This window comes from Coturnix japonica, chromosome Z (assembly GCF_001577835.2).
Source record: "Coturnix japonica isolate 7356 chromosome Z, Coturnix japonica 2.1, whole genome shotgun sequence".
Taxonomy (NCBI): Eukaryota; Metazoa; Chordata; class Aves; order Galliformes; family Phasianidae; genus Coturnix; species Coturnix japonica.
Window position 1 is genome coordinate 12,920,278 of NC_029547.1, and position 14,258 is coordinate 12,934,535.

The 14,258-nt window shown below is 39.8% G+C and overlaps 1 long non-coding RNA gene across 1 annotated transcript; it reads right to left on the minus strand.

Moving 5' to 3' along the window:
* Positions 1-6,045: 6,045 nt before the first annotated feature.
* Positions 6,046-10,230, minus strand: LOC107305881. Its single transcript, XR_001551912.1, has 2 exons — positions 10,086-10,230; positions 6,046-6,954 (listed from the first exon to the last, which is right to left on the minus strand). It is a non-coding gene; the product is annotated as an uncharacterized LOC107305881 (long non-coding RNA).
* Between the last annotated feature and the right edge of the window lie 4,028 nt (positions 10,231-14,258).

A 14,258-nucleotide genomic window follows, 5' to 3' on the forward strand; every position in this document is an offset into this window, starting at 1 on the left:
TAGCTCACACTTGAAAGAGAGGACAACTTTGAGATCAGGACCAGTTTTATAAAAAGGCAGAACAGCACTTGACATTACAGGAAAAGAGAAGTCCAAGTGGAAACCATGGCTAATGACCAGAGGGTGAAATGGCAAATAACTCAGTGGGGTCCAGTGAATCAAGGATCAAGTCACATTCAGATGAAGACCATAGGCTAGAATCTGATGAGATAGGCTTGGAAAAGTACCAAGCAGGCAAACTGAGTGAAAAAAAACAAACATGGGGAGAATCTATGGTGGAGAAAGAAGGGCTTCAGGCTGGTAAGGTACTGAATGAAGAAGAAATTGGAACGCTCCAGTCAAAAATACAGATGAGTTAAAAGAGAGGGAGAAATGGGGTGTTACAGAGCAGGCAGAACTGCTCAGATCTGATGACCGAATTAGCATGAGTAGTGTGCTTAGCAGGGCAGGTGTTTCCTCCAGGCACAGTACATTAAGAACCAAGCATGCCATCCCTCTATTGTCAGAACATAGCAGCAAAACCCATGGGCTCAGTCTGTATTTTCATCCCTACCCTGTGCTGACTGTGTAACAACTGACAGCTGTAAACTATACCAGTTGTTCTGAATAGTAATAAAGTAACTTGATTCTGCTGGTGACTCACATGGGTCTGTATAATGCCACAGGATGGGATTTGACTTTTACAGTTCAAATTTTGCATGAACATTTAGAGATTGCACTGGAAGGCTCTTAAGGGTCAGAAATTCTAGACCTGAGGATGCACAGAAATGCCTCATCTTCTTGTGAGTATGCATTATGATTAAGTTATTACATGACTATGAATACAGAATCACAGAGTCATAGAATTATTCAGGTTGGAAAAGACCTCTAGGATCATCTAGTCCAATTATCTATCTACCTCCAACATTGCCCACTAAACCACATCTTCCTAAACACCTCCAGATACAGTGATTCCAGCACTTCCCTGAGCAGCTTGTTCCAATGCCTGACCACTCCTTCTGAGAAGAAATTCTCCAGTGTCCAACCTGAACCACCTGTCTCATCTTGAGGCCGTTCCCTCTTGTCCTATGGCTAATTATCTGGGATAAGAGAGCAACTTCTGCCTTGCTGTATAATTTCTTGCACAGAATTCCAACCTCATTCAATGAATGGGGTAGCTATGCTGTGAAGAGAGATCTGCAAAGAGGGGGAACGTCTGTCTAAGAAGCATAGTCTTCTGCTCTACTTGGAAAATATGCATTTCCTGGAGGAAACAGCCTTTGTCTTCCTGGAAAAAAAGGCTTACACTACAGAGCTATAGACAATTCATAGAAGCAAGTCTTAAGTGAAAAAAAAAAAAAAAAAAAAAAAAAAAAAGAAAAAGTGAAGTAATGGGGGAGAATGATTTTCTAGATGTAGTAGCTGAATGCTGTTCAAGGGAACCTCACTCCTCCCCACTGTGCTACATTTGTAATTCTAGTTGAAGGGCTTTTTAAAAGTTGCTATGACTGCTATCCACATCCTGGGAAACTTAAGATTCTGGGAATACTAACAATTGGGATTGTTAGAGTATTTCTGTTTGAACAGTATGTGTTGCTTCACCGTATACACCTAATGTGAATTAAAATTACAAAAGTAACCTCATTTTTGCCATTTCCACAAATAATTGCCTTTACATTTAAGCTCTGTTGGCATCGTTTGGCATAGTTCTTTCTATGTTTATGATTTATGTGAAGGTGCTGAGGTTTTCCTTTCAACAAATCTGTGAAATACAGAATTCAGATTGGGGGATGTTACTGCTCTCCTGTATCTCTGCTCCCATTTTCTTCCATGTTTCATTTATTTTCTGTGCCTTGTCAGTTTACACTCATGATTCTGATCTTCTGAACTGTCTGAGAGAGTTCTAAGATAACAGGTGAAAGAGTTGTTTGTTGTTTGTTTGGTTGGTTGGTTGGTTTTTTTATTCTTGACTTTCCATACAGTAGCATGGTTGATTTTTCACCATCACCTTGAATTTCTCAAGATTAAACATGCTTTATGGTAGTTATGAATCTACAATAACTTCTGTGATTGATTAAAAAAAAAAAGAAGTTTGTTTTTCTTTTTTCAGTTGAAAAGGGATATATGAGCTTTTTTAAAAATTGGTCCCTGTAGATATATGTTGTGAACTGACCTTCTCTAGCAGATACACACTCAACCAGTGAAGAAATTAAGATTAAAAAGCTCATGCATCAAAATAGACAGAGGAATCATTTACCACCATGGCCAAAAGTGACTTGACTTGGAGTAAATTAATTTAGTTTACTGCCAATTAAAAATAGACTAGAGAAACAAAGAACAAAAAAAAAACCCTAAAACATATCCCTCCCCTCCTTTTTCTCAAGATCAGCTTCATTCCCAGTTGTTACCCAGAGGAGCACAAGCAGATAGGAAATGAGGGGCCATGGTCAGCTCCTAACAGTCCATCTCTGTTGCTTGTTCTTCCTCAGACTTCTCCCCTGTCTGATGGGAGCAGCTGTAAGAATGATCTACTGGTAACAGGAAAAATACTGACAGAAAATGTCTGCTGAGACACTGACAGAATACGCCTGCCAGCTCAGGAACTGCTAGCCTGGGAACCTGCCCTGAGAACCAGCCTTGTGAACCTGAAACATCCTTGGAAGGCACAGCTAGCATCTCTGAAGTGCAGCTGGGCACCTGGGAACTTCAGACATCCTGAGATGCCCTCAGTAAGCACTAAACCAAGAAGCTACTTGTTTTCTAGAGATGTAAAACACAGTCAAAAGGTGGAGCAGACTGGGAAAGGAGGAAATAGCAAGAGCTATTGACTCTTTCAGCTAGAAGAACAGAAAAACTGTCTGGGGAAAGAGAAAATTGGTCTGAGAGAATAGAAAACATCATCTGTTAGCTGTCCTATGTGAAAAATAGAAGTTGGCAACAGCTACTGGCTGTTCAAGGTAGTAGTGTCAGGTGACCTCTAATGCCTCTGTGATACAAAAATTACTTGCTTTCTACTCAGGATTGAGCCTCACTCACAGACCTCTCATCACATGAACTTTTTCTGTCAGACCTCTTCACAGACTGAACCTTCACTGCCGTTGCTGGCTGACTTTAAACTCTGCAAGATAAATCATTTTTAACTTTGTTCACCATAAATTGGCTCCACTCCTGGAATGGTTTTGTGCATATACTTGCAGGCTGGGTAAACCTTTTGAATGTGGGCCCAGCTTGAGGCAGCTATAGCCTCTCCTCACAGAGGCTGCCCCAACAACCCTCTCACTGACTACACTAGAAGTGATCATGATGGCCTGAAAATTTAGTGTTCTGGAAGATAAGTGGGCATAAGGCTAAGCCAGGTTTACATCCTGATTTGGCCCAGTTCTGTGGCTAATGGGGCAGGGAGACACATGGACCCCAGGAAAGGGGGAAAAGGGGACAGGGTAGGGAGATGGGCCTAAAAACAAAACAGCGGCAACAATCTGAGGAGGAAAGCTAATTTACTAAATATGATATTGGAATGCAAGATAATAGAATACAATATAACACAACTGGAATTGAAGCTAATAAATCAAATACAATGGGAGAGTGAGTGTCCAGTAACTAAAGGCCTTACTCTAATGCTCAAGGTGAGATGGCTAGGGAGCTCACAAACTGCAGAAGTGAGCAGAAAAGGAAATGGGGCATCTGGTGACCTGTGAGCAGTTTTATCTTCCCTCTGAGTGGAAAATGGAAATGAAAAGTCCTCTGGGATATGTAGTTCTTCTCTCCTGAGACAGGTATACCTGGAACTATCAACAACCCACAGAACTGGAGCATTAACTCTTCAACTCCCAGTGCACTACATGATGTTATGATTGATAGGGAATATCAATAACAAAAATCATAAAATCATGACACCTTTATTTATTTGCTTGCCCTCTGTACAAGAATGGTGTCTTGGAAGCAGTCAAAATCTTGAAGTATTTACTTCTATATAATAGGGAAAATAAAGCATGTTCTGAAAGTTGTCTTTTACCAGCTTCAGTAGTTACACTCTAGCTAGATTTTGAGGCGTATGAAATTATTTATGAGTATAAAACAATCTTCATGTCTTTTCAAGAGGAACTGGTGTGATACTTTTTTTATTACTGTGGACCTTATAAAAAGAAAAAAAAAATCAAGTGATGAAAATTACATAATGCAACACGTTTACTTAGGCTATTGGACATATAATGCCCTCAGACTGCAAATAGTTAGATGCATGGACTTTCCAGTATATATGATAACAAGCTATGTGTTTACCTGTGTACTGCATTGAGCTTTTTGTTATTTTTGAGGGTAAGCAATCAATATTTTACTGCCTCAGTTGTTAAAGCAAATACACAGAATGGACAGGTTTTCCCTCTCAATAACAGACAGCAGTTTATGCCATAGGAAGCAGTGGTTTATCAAATTTTTGATATTTCAGTGTCTGTTCATTGCTTCTTCTCTGTCCACTGCTTACCACTGAGAAGAGTCTGTCTTCTTTACTCCCTCCCATAAGCTATTAATGTACAATAACAAGATTCACCCTTTAGCGTTCTTTTTTCTGGCATAAGTAAACAGTTTTAGTACGGAGGACAGTGTCACTATAGAGAAATGAGTGCAGTATACTCTTGAACCTTGTCAACAGTTTCACAGAATCAGCGAGTGGTTGGGGCTGGTACAGACCCCCGGATGTGATTCAGTCCTATCCTGCTCAAGCAGGACCACCTAGAGCAGGTTGTCCAGATCCATATCCAGGCAGCTGGAGATGACTATGGAGAGTCCAACACCTCAGAACAATCTCTGTCAGTCCTCAGTCAGAGGGAGCTGCCAGAAGGACTGCAGTAGTCCTTGTGAGATACAGGGCAAAAGCATTTTGGGGTCTATAAATATTATATGGGGATGTTGTTCAGATACTCACTCTGGGATGTCTTGGTGAAGATCCAAAGATGAGAGAATGGACGAGTCCCAGCTGCATAAGGGAGGAAGCAGTGTGGGCAAGAACACTGGCAATCCTAGGAAACTCCTACAAGCATCACTGAGCTCAGCTTCAGACTCCACACAGGACCACCCAGCATTCAAGCCTTATGTCTGACACCAGTGTCCAAACGTTTCTTGAACTCCAGCAGCTGGAGGTCATGGCAAGCACTGGGTAAGCCTGTTTTAGTGCCTGACAACTCTCTCTGGTGCAGACCCTGTCCCCAGCCCCCATCTGCCCCTCCCCTGTCACAGCTCCATGCCGTTCCCTCAGGCCCTGTCGCTGTCACACAGAGCAGAGCTCGGCGCTGCCCTTCTCCCCTGTGAGGAGCTGCAGCCGCCATCAGGCCTCCCCTCAGCTCCTCTGCTCTGCGCTGAGCACACACAGGGGCCTCAGCTGCTCCTCACACACCTTGCCCTCCAGACCCTTCACTATCTTCATAGATCTCTTTTGGATGCTCTCTAATATTTTATTTCCTTCTAATATTGAAGAACTGTCATGGCTTTGGCCAGGATAAAGTTAATTTTCTTCACAGTGGCTGATACGTTGCTGTGCTTTATTTTATTTTTTTGAAGAAAACTGCTGATAACACACCAGTGTTTTCAGTTGTTGCAGAGCAGTGCTTACATTGAGTCAAGGACTGTTCAGTTTCTCCCGCTATCCTATCAGCAAAAAACTGCATGTACGCCAATTGCTGGGAGAGGATGCAGCCAGGAGAGCTAACCTGAACTAGCCAAAGGGATATTCTGTGCCATATAGCACACTGTATTTTTTTTCTCATAGTAGTAAGAGCTGGAGAAAAAGAGAAAGGGGAACATTTTGAGTGATGGCATCTTCCTAAGAAATTTTTACCCATATTGAGTCCTGCTTTCCTGGAAGTAGCTGAACATCTGCCTGCTGATAGGAAGTAGCAAATAAATGCCTTGTTTTGTTTTGCTTTCATGCGCAGCTTTTGCTTTACCTGGTAACCTGCTTTTTCTCAAAACATGATTTCTTGCACTTTTTCTCTTCTGTCCGCCATCCTGCCATCCTGCCTGGGTAGTGTGAATGATTAACCTGCAGAACAACACTCAGACTCATGAGAGTCAGGATGCAAAGTAGTTTATTTAAAGTGTATACATAGGTGAATGGCAGCTTGCACCTCCCCAACTGCACAACTAGTAGCTCTGAAGTAATTATATTTATACAGCCCAATACACACACTCATAATTCCACAAAGTAAGTAATGCTAACTCGCTCCAGACAATGGGTTGTTCTACATTAACTAATTCCTTAAATATTTTCTTGTTTTTCACTTCTTCTTGGACATGCTCAGTGTATAGTCCCATCTGTTTTGAGTTTTGAGTGTGTTTTTCCTTTGTGGTGATTCATCCAGTTTCTTATCCGAAGGTTTCAGATCTGGTGGCTGCCTGTGCTAAGTCAAGGAAATGCAGGAGCTGCATGCTATAGCTTCTGGGATGCTTGTCCACGGGGATTTCTGGGAGCTGCATTGCATTCGGCAGCTCTGAAGGTGCTGCTCTGAAGGTTGGGTGCAAAGGTGCTGAAGGTGCTGGGTCCAAAGTTGCTGAAGGGCCGCGCAGCCCTGAAGACCAGTAGTACAAGCTGTTCTCCCTGCCATGGACCAATCATGGACGTGATGCAGGCGCATGTTGTAGCACTGCTGCAGGGTTCTGGTCTGCCCCCTCTCCCTCTCTGATTGCCTCTGGCCTGTACTGCTGGTAGTCACAGTCTCCTTGCATCGCACACAAGATGTATTCGAAAGGCTGCCTGCAGATTGGGCACACAGCATTGATGGCAGCCCACTGCCAGATACAGCTAAAGCAGAAGAAGTGGAAGCAGGCTGGCATGCGGGCAGCATAGCAGATGGCGTCCAGGCAGATGGGACAACTCTTGTCTGTTGCCTGACTTAGCTCTTCCTGCTGTAGCTGGCCTGCATTGCCCGTTTCCACAGAGTCATCCTGCTGCAGATCCTCCTGGGTGTTCGATGCCATGCCCTGCCAAGAGATACATTCTAAGTGACTTTTCTTGCATTGGGAAGAGAAAAGCAAAGGAAAGCTTATAAAGCAGTGGAAGACAGGAGGGATAGACACCACAGAGGGTGTCCTTGCCATTGTATCCCTGTGAGCCATCCAGCTTATCTGGGCTGTAGACACAAAGTCAAGCTTGCAAGGACACAGATGACTGAAAAATAAACTGAATCAGTGAAACTGAAATGAATGAAATCATCAGATTGTACCAGCAGACATCCTGTTTCAATCTCTGTTGAAAGAGCCACTAGCTAGTTTAGATTAATAGAAGAAAAAAATACTACTGTAGACCAGTTAGTAGCCTGTCTACCCCTACTTCAGTCTCCAAAATGGCATTAAGGAGAAGCTATAAAGGAAGCCTGACATCCACAACAGTGATCCTTTCACCCTGCAGTTCCATATCACCTGCAGTATTTTTGTTAAGGGAGTACTGTATATTCCTGTAGGATAGAGAAGCTGAAACAAATAAAATATTTTTAATTTTCCTTTTAATTTCCAGTAGCCATATTCTAATATTTCATAAAATCAATGACTAACATATTAGTGATTTTTTGTAGGCTATGATTTTGCAGGAAGTTTGTACTGACATACAGCAGTGGTATTTAATGGAGTCCTGTATTAGGATCAATGCCTATGAGTTTTAAGATCTCAGAGTTTTCATTTGAAGTTCTCCTCTGCCTTAATAAGATCTAATTTTGAATTCTTTTTTCTTTACAACAGATTGTTCTTTAAATGTTAAATAACATCTAATATTTCTCTCCCCAAAATTATATTGGTTTATCAATATAGTTAAAGCATGATTTGTGACTTTCTGGGGGGCAGTTCTCAATGGCAATTGTAGGTACAAAGATTTTACTTCAGCTGGTCATCATGGCCACCTATTGCAGTACATATACATCCTAAAAATACATTTACTGTTAACCAAATAGTGCTGCCAAAAGTGCTACCAGTAGGTTAAGAAATAAAAATCAGTGAGCTGCATTTTATATATATACTTATATATTTTGATACTACTTTGATGACAATCTTCCAAGCTTTTATAAATGTACTGGAAATTTTAGTTACAGAAGTGCCCCCTCCTGAAACAGACTGTTTTAGACACCGTATGAATTGTGATCAAGAACAGAGGACTTCATCTGAGTAATGCACACTTTTCTAGACACCATACTAAAGAATTTGAACTACTTGCTGCCAGGTCTCTTGACTTGAGGTTCCTAATGTTCAACATCTGTGCATTTCTTGCATATTAACTGAGGCAGTGGCTAATTAAAAGCTGACAAAACTTCATAAAAAATTGCCCCTTTGTCAGGCAGATTATGGAATTTGGAACTGGGCAGGGGAATCGTCAGTTTTAAAGCCCAACCAAAACTCTGTAGAGATTTTATACAGTTCAATGATCAGTCAGGAAAGAAAATATCAAGCAAAAAAGAGCTAGAGTTATGTTCTTGTGAGGTACAAGATGGAGCTCTGGAGGAAATAATGCAAATTTGTAAAGAGTGAATGCTGTACTTTTATGCTTTGTTGAAGAAGCATACCATAGCCATAGTTAAACTTTCCACCAGGTACCACTTACATTTTACCTCTTGTCAGTGTTTTCTACAGTTTTGCTCTTTTGATGGTGCTCCATAAGGTGATAGCCATATTGCAGCATTCTCAGAAAAAAGCACTCAGTTCTTTGGCTGGTAAGATAGTCATAGTAATGTTTTCTGGATACACATCATACAGTCACCTTAATATCAATGTGCAAGTTATTTTCACAGAGACAGCACAGGTCACACCTTATTTCTCATGTCTGCTGAGTAGCCAGTGCAATTAATATGTATTATAAATAGCATTCATTATCATTAGAATTCATATAATAATAAAGGGCACATATAATAGAGTTGTACAAAGAGAAAGTTATTAAAACCAATAGCATACTACCTACCTAAAGGTGTACAGTTAAGGTTTCCATAGCAACCTTAACTCTGCACTTCCTGCCTTTTGTATTTTAAAAGCTCAGCTTTGGTGTTGCTTTAATATAGCATTTTGCACTGAACATTTTAACCAATGGAAGGATTATTTTGAAACCTGACATTTCTAGGACTCCTAATACTAACCCAGTTTGCACAGCAACATTATAAATTATTCAGAAGAAACTGTACTAATACATAACTCACAACAGTGACTGAACTTTGCTTCAGGCTGGTGTAATGAGTATGTGGTAGCCTCTCTACAGGCAAAGTGCTAGCAACTTCTCTTTGGAGCCCCACTTCATTTCCTCCTCAACCCTGAAAAACTAATTGTCCCCAAAATAAAGCAGATTAAAACTGAAGGCAGGAAGGAATATATCTGCAAATGTAAAATGGGAAACATTTGATTATTTGAATTATGGCTCATTAAATAAATTAAACCATGATGGTTTTGAGTAAAGAAACACTTCAGATTCCTGTTGCAGTACACAGAATGGCTTGTTTTGAACCTCTGACTTTCAATTGGTCTTTTGTTAATCAATTCTGGCGAGGGTGTGCATGGACACTCCATTCACACAGATATCTGCCCGTTTCTTTACTGCTTACACTTCTATAGCTTACTAGTTATTTGTTAGTAATTTGAAAGATTGGCTTGGGTTTGCAAAGTCAGAGATCCAGCTCTTTAGAGGCTGCTCTACTTAAATGCTAAGTAAAAAACACATTTTCAGTTGCTTCTGTGTTAAGGCTGCAGAGGAAAGCCCTGAAGAAAACACATACACACACTATAAAGTTTATGATACTTTTTATACTTTACAAGGATATTCTTGAGTAAAAAAATCTGAAGCAATAGAACATTTTATCTCAAAGTTTTTACAGTACATAAAAATGTACTTTTTTCTGCCAAGTGTATTTAAAATCTGGCAAACTTTGCAACAGCTTTTGTGTACAGAGGCCTATAATAACCAGAACAGTAGTATTTAGTGGTTTAACCTGGCATGCAACTGCAACACACAGCTGTTCACTCCTTACCTCCACAGTGGAATAGAGGAGAGAACAGAAGAAGGTGGAAGTACAAGAACTTGCAAGGAAAAAAGAGAGAAAAAAAATTAAAGTACAAAGCAAGTGATGTGCTATACAATTGCTCACCAACAGATAGATGATGTCCAAACAGGCCCAACGCTGCAGATCTCCTCCTGACCTATTGGTTTTATAGTTTCACCCGATGGCAGCTGGTACCAAGCATCCCTTTGGCCAGTTAGGTCAGCTCTCCCAGCTCTCCCAGCTCCTTGCGTTTCCCACCCCCACCCCACCCCCCCACCCCCCCACTGGCAGGATGGTAACAGAAGCTGAAATGTCCTTGGCTCTGCACAGCCCTGCTCTGCAATAACTGAAACATCGGTCTGTTATCAACACTGTTCTCAGCCTAAATCCAAAACACAGCATCAGCACGCATCAGCTATAGACACATCAGCACACTCTTTTTATCACTGAGGGCACAAGAGAATGTTTTTCCATAAAATACCATCGTTACATATACCCAAGTGACCAAAATTAGTTTTTAAATGTGGAAAAAATTGAACCAAACAAAATGAACGTTGAGCTGAGAGTCCACAAAGAAGTAAGCTGTCAAAACCAGACATAAAAAATTGAAAGGAAACAGTAAAAATACATAACACAACAGAATGTAGAGTGACCAACAGCAGTTAGCTCTCACAACCTACTCAATATCCTGCAGTGCTAGGAACTGAAGACAGCAGGTAGCAAGTAATATTTTCTTTGCTAGCCCACAGCAGGCCACTCTCAACTTGTTCAAGCCTCAGTGTCCTACCTGAGACATTCAGTACAGTCAGGCCTAACACAGACGCTGTACCCAATGTCTCTACATCAAGCTTAGTCCTTTATGAAAGAAGAAATAAATAAATGTATTTACATCCCTCCATTTGGCTATGTTAATATCTTCATGAAGTTAACCTAATGGTTAAGCACTGTTTCCAGGTCTGTTAACCTGAAATGGTCATTTCACACCCACTGATAAAAAGACCTACTAGGTCACAAAGAAATGTCTACTAGAACTTCATAATATCTTGTGTTCTTAGTAAAAATTTAACCCTGAAGAACCGGCTTATCAGGCAAAGCCATCCAATGCTTTACTGATTTTTTCATGACTTGGGAAACATCAGTATCTCCCCTGGACTACAGTGGACTGGAAAAAAAGCAAATAAACAGTGTGAAAGCACTGTTTTGCAGTATCATCCAGTGTCTTCAATCAAAATTTAGGGCTTATTTTTTAAAATTTGACTTTTTTTTTTTGCACAGCAGAGAAAACAGCAACATGAAGGAAAATCCAGAACATAGAAACTCCCATTTAAAAGAAGTTGTATTTAAAGGAATCCAATTACAAAATTTACAATACCAAATCACTTAAGTCATGTAATTGCTAGCAAATATGGATATTATACTAACTTGTGAACAGCATTAACAACTTAGCACAACAGCCTTGGATTTATTATGTTGGCCCACAGTGTCAGAGGCAGATGGTGGTGGTATTGTGGTAGAGGTTGAACCCTCTTACCAATATCCTGTTAAATTTTGCTCTTGTGTGACAGATGGCAGCAGAGGGGCAGTCTCATATGGAAGTGCACACTGAATCCCTCCATCTGAAAAAGGACACCCCTTGACATCCACTGACACTTGCTGAGCACTTATGGAGCCCAAACAGTGGATGTGAGCACAGTGAGGGAGTGAGGCAGTGGCTGGTGTGTTTCAACAGTGCAGACAGTGTGTCACCTCCACAGGTGCAGATTTTTACAAGAGCAGCATGATGGCTCTTGTTCATTGCTGGCAAAATTGTGTAGCTCATGGTGGTGACTCTGCTGAAAAGCAGTGTTTTGTAGCTGAGGTTTTCCTCTATTAAACAGCATTATTGTGCTCTTTGTATCTGTTGGAGTTTCCATGGAAACGAATAAGAAGCATTACTTTTGGAGCAACAGGTGTATGTTTGCTTGCATGGTTACTATATATTTTGCCATGAATTTCAATGGTAAACTTACTGCTTTTCATGTATAGCTCACTGCAGACTGTGTGCTATGTATACAAGTACATAAAACCTTATCATAATAAAGAAATATATCACCTTATTTCTCAAATAAGAAGCAACAGAGAAAGGCATAAAACAAGAATTATTAAACCTGGTTCAACACTGAGCATCAGAACTAGGCTGTCGCACAGTGAGAAAAATATAATGCATTTGTCTCATTAAAAACAAATAACAATTAAAAAGAAAAAAGCAACACATTCATTTCACCTTCAGTATTTATTTGATAAACCTTTGGATTGTGTTTTTAATGCAGTAGATACTTACATGGACACCTGCCAACCTACAGCAACAGATTTGTGCATACCTGATCTAAGTTCTTTGCAGTATTATTAATAGCTTGTATTGTTTTTCTGAGGAAAGCTGCTTTCTGCCTCATACATAAAATTTACTTCAGACCTAAGTCTCTGGTTTGGCATCAGTCCCAGAATATCCTGGTTGTTAAACAAACTGCAAAGTATATCATATGGATATCATGATGAAAAAACCGCAGTCTTCACTGTGGATTCTGCATTATATTAATCCCTTTGTAGCTCCATCTATTGCACTGTAGTTACATTTCTTATTTTAATTGACTTACCATGTTAGGTCTCAGCACAAAATATGAAAATGGCATATTTATAATGAAATGCAAGTTTCATTATTTTAGACGCGGTCCTAGCACTAGCAACATAAAAAGTGATATGTTATGGATGGTTTTGACACTGAAAAATGCTTCAAGGAAGTTGACTTGTTTCCCAGTAAGAAGACTATATGGCTGCTTTCTGTTGTAAAGCATATTCTAAACATGCAGCTGGCTGCGTTCCCATACATCTTGCCCTTTGTTAACAGAGTGAGAAAACAGGCCATAGGCTTTTTAGGAATCTTAAGGTTTCCATAGAAGAATAACTTTTTCCTATCTTTGGTTTTGTTTGTTTATTTTATTTCATTTTATTCCGTTTTTTCTTCCCTTATTTGAGCTGCTGAATTGTGAATTGCCTTTCAGAACTACTTACCTTCAAATAGTACCTATATTTGGAACATTTCAACTCTAAAGAAGTTTAAGAAAACCACAAACAAAAACAAACTGGAACTTTTAATGTTGTTTAATGATTTCCTTTCCATGACAGAGATTTTAACTGCTGTGCTGGAGCAGTAACAAAAATTGCTGTGTCCAGAATTAGCTTCTGAAAGTAATTTTCTTCTCTATCCAGCATAAATAAATATTGTTTAGATTTTAGAGGCAAAATTCAGCCACCTGCTTCTATTAAGGACCATAAACTTCTTTCATTGTTCAATTTCTTTGCTGCTGTTCCAATAAATTTGCTTAACAAACTGTTGTAATAATTGTACAGTGTTTATTCGAAAACAGTATAATCTTTGGAGGCAAGAAGTACATGATGAGTCCTAATCCTATCTTATTCTGGAGTTCAGGTGAAATCTATAGTGCTAGGTTTCAAACTCCCTGTTGCACAACCCTTAGCATCTCTTGACAAGCAATCTGATTCTTCGCAAGAAAACTAAAACCAGAAGTAAGGTTTGAAGCTCTTTTCTTATACAAGGAGATCTATGCTATCTGTTAATGCTCCAAGATTGCAATCAGGGTCAGGATGACAGAATGCACACAATGAAAATAGCGGGATAGCTCTCAGCATGTCAAAGCACAGAGACTTGTCTCATAAGGCTGTTGCTGATTTGTGAAACATTAGGTTATTTCAAGTCCTCCACTGAAAAGTATAGCTATTTTGAAAAACAGATATGACATGGAAAGATCCCAAAGAGTGAACAGCGAACAAAACAAAACAAAACAAAACAAAACAAAGGTAAAGCATCTGTTATACTATTTCTTCTCAGCTGTATCTCTCCTCAGAGGTGCAGGCATTTCAGCTCATTCTTTCCCTGTATTCATAGTTGTCTTAGTACATCCAAATCCTGACTCCTATATATATAACAGAACTTATTTTTACTTTATTTTCTATTAAAAAAAAAATAGTAACAAAAACATAAGACTAGTGCAATGTTTGGCCTTGTTTTTGTGAGAATGCACCGAGCTGTTCCAGTGGCAGTGGATAAGATTCTTCATTAAGTTCTGAAGGTGTTTGTGATGTTTTGGATGAAATATTACTCTTCCAGTGCATCATCCTTGACAATAATTTTTCTCAAATGCATACTGCTAAAAAGCAATGACATGAATAAGGTGTGACTGTGAGGAGATATTTCTCTCTAGTAAGAGAGAGGTTATGAAA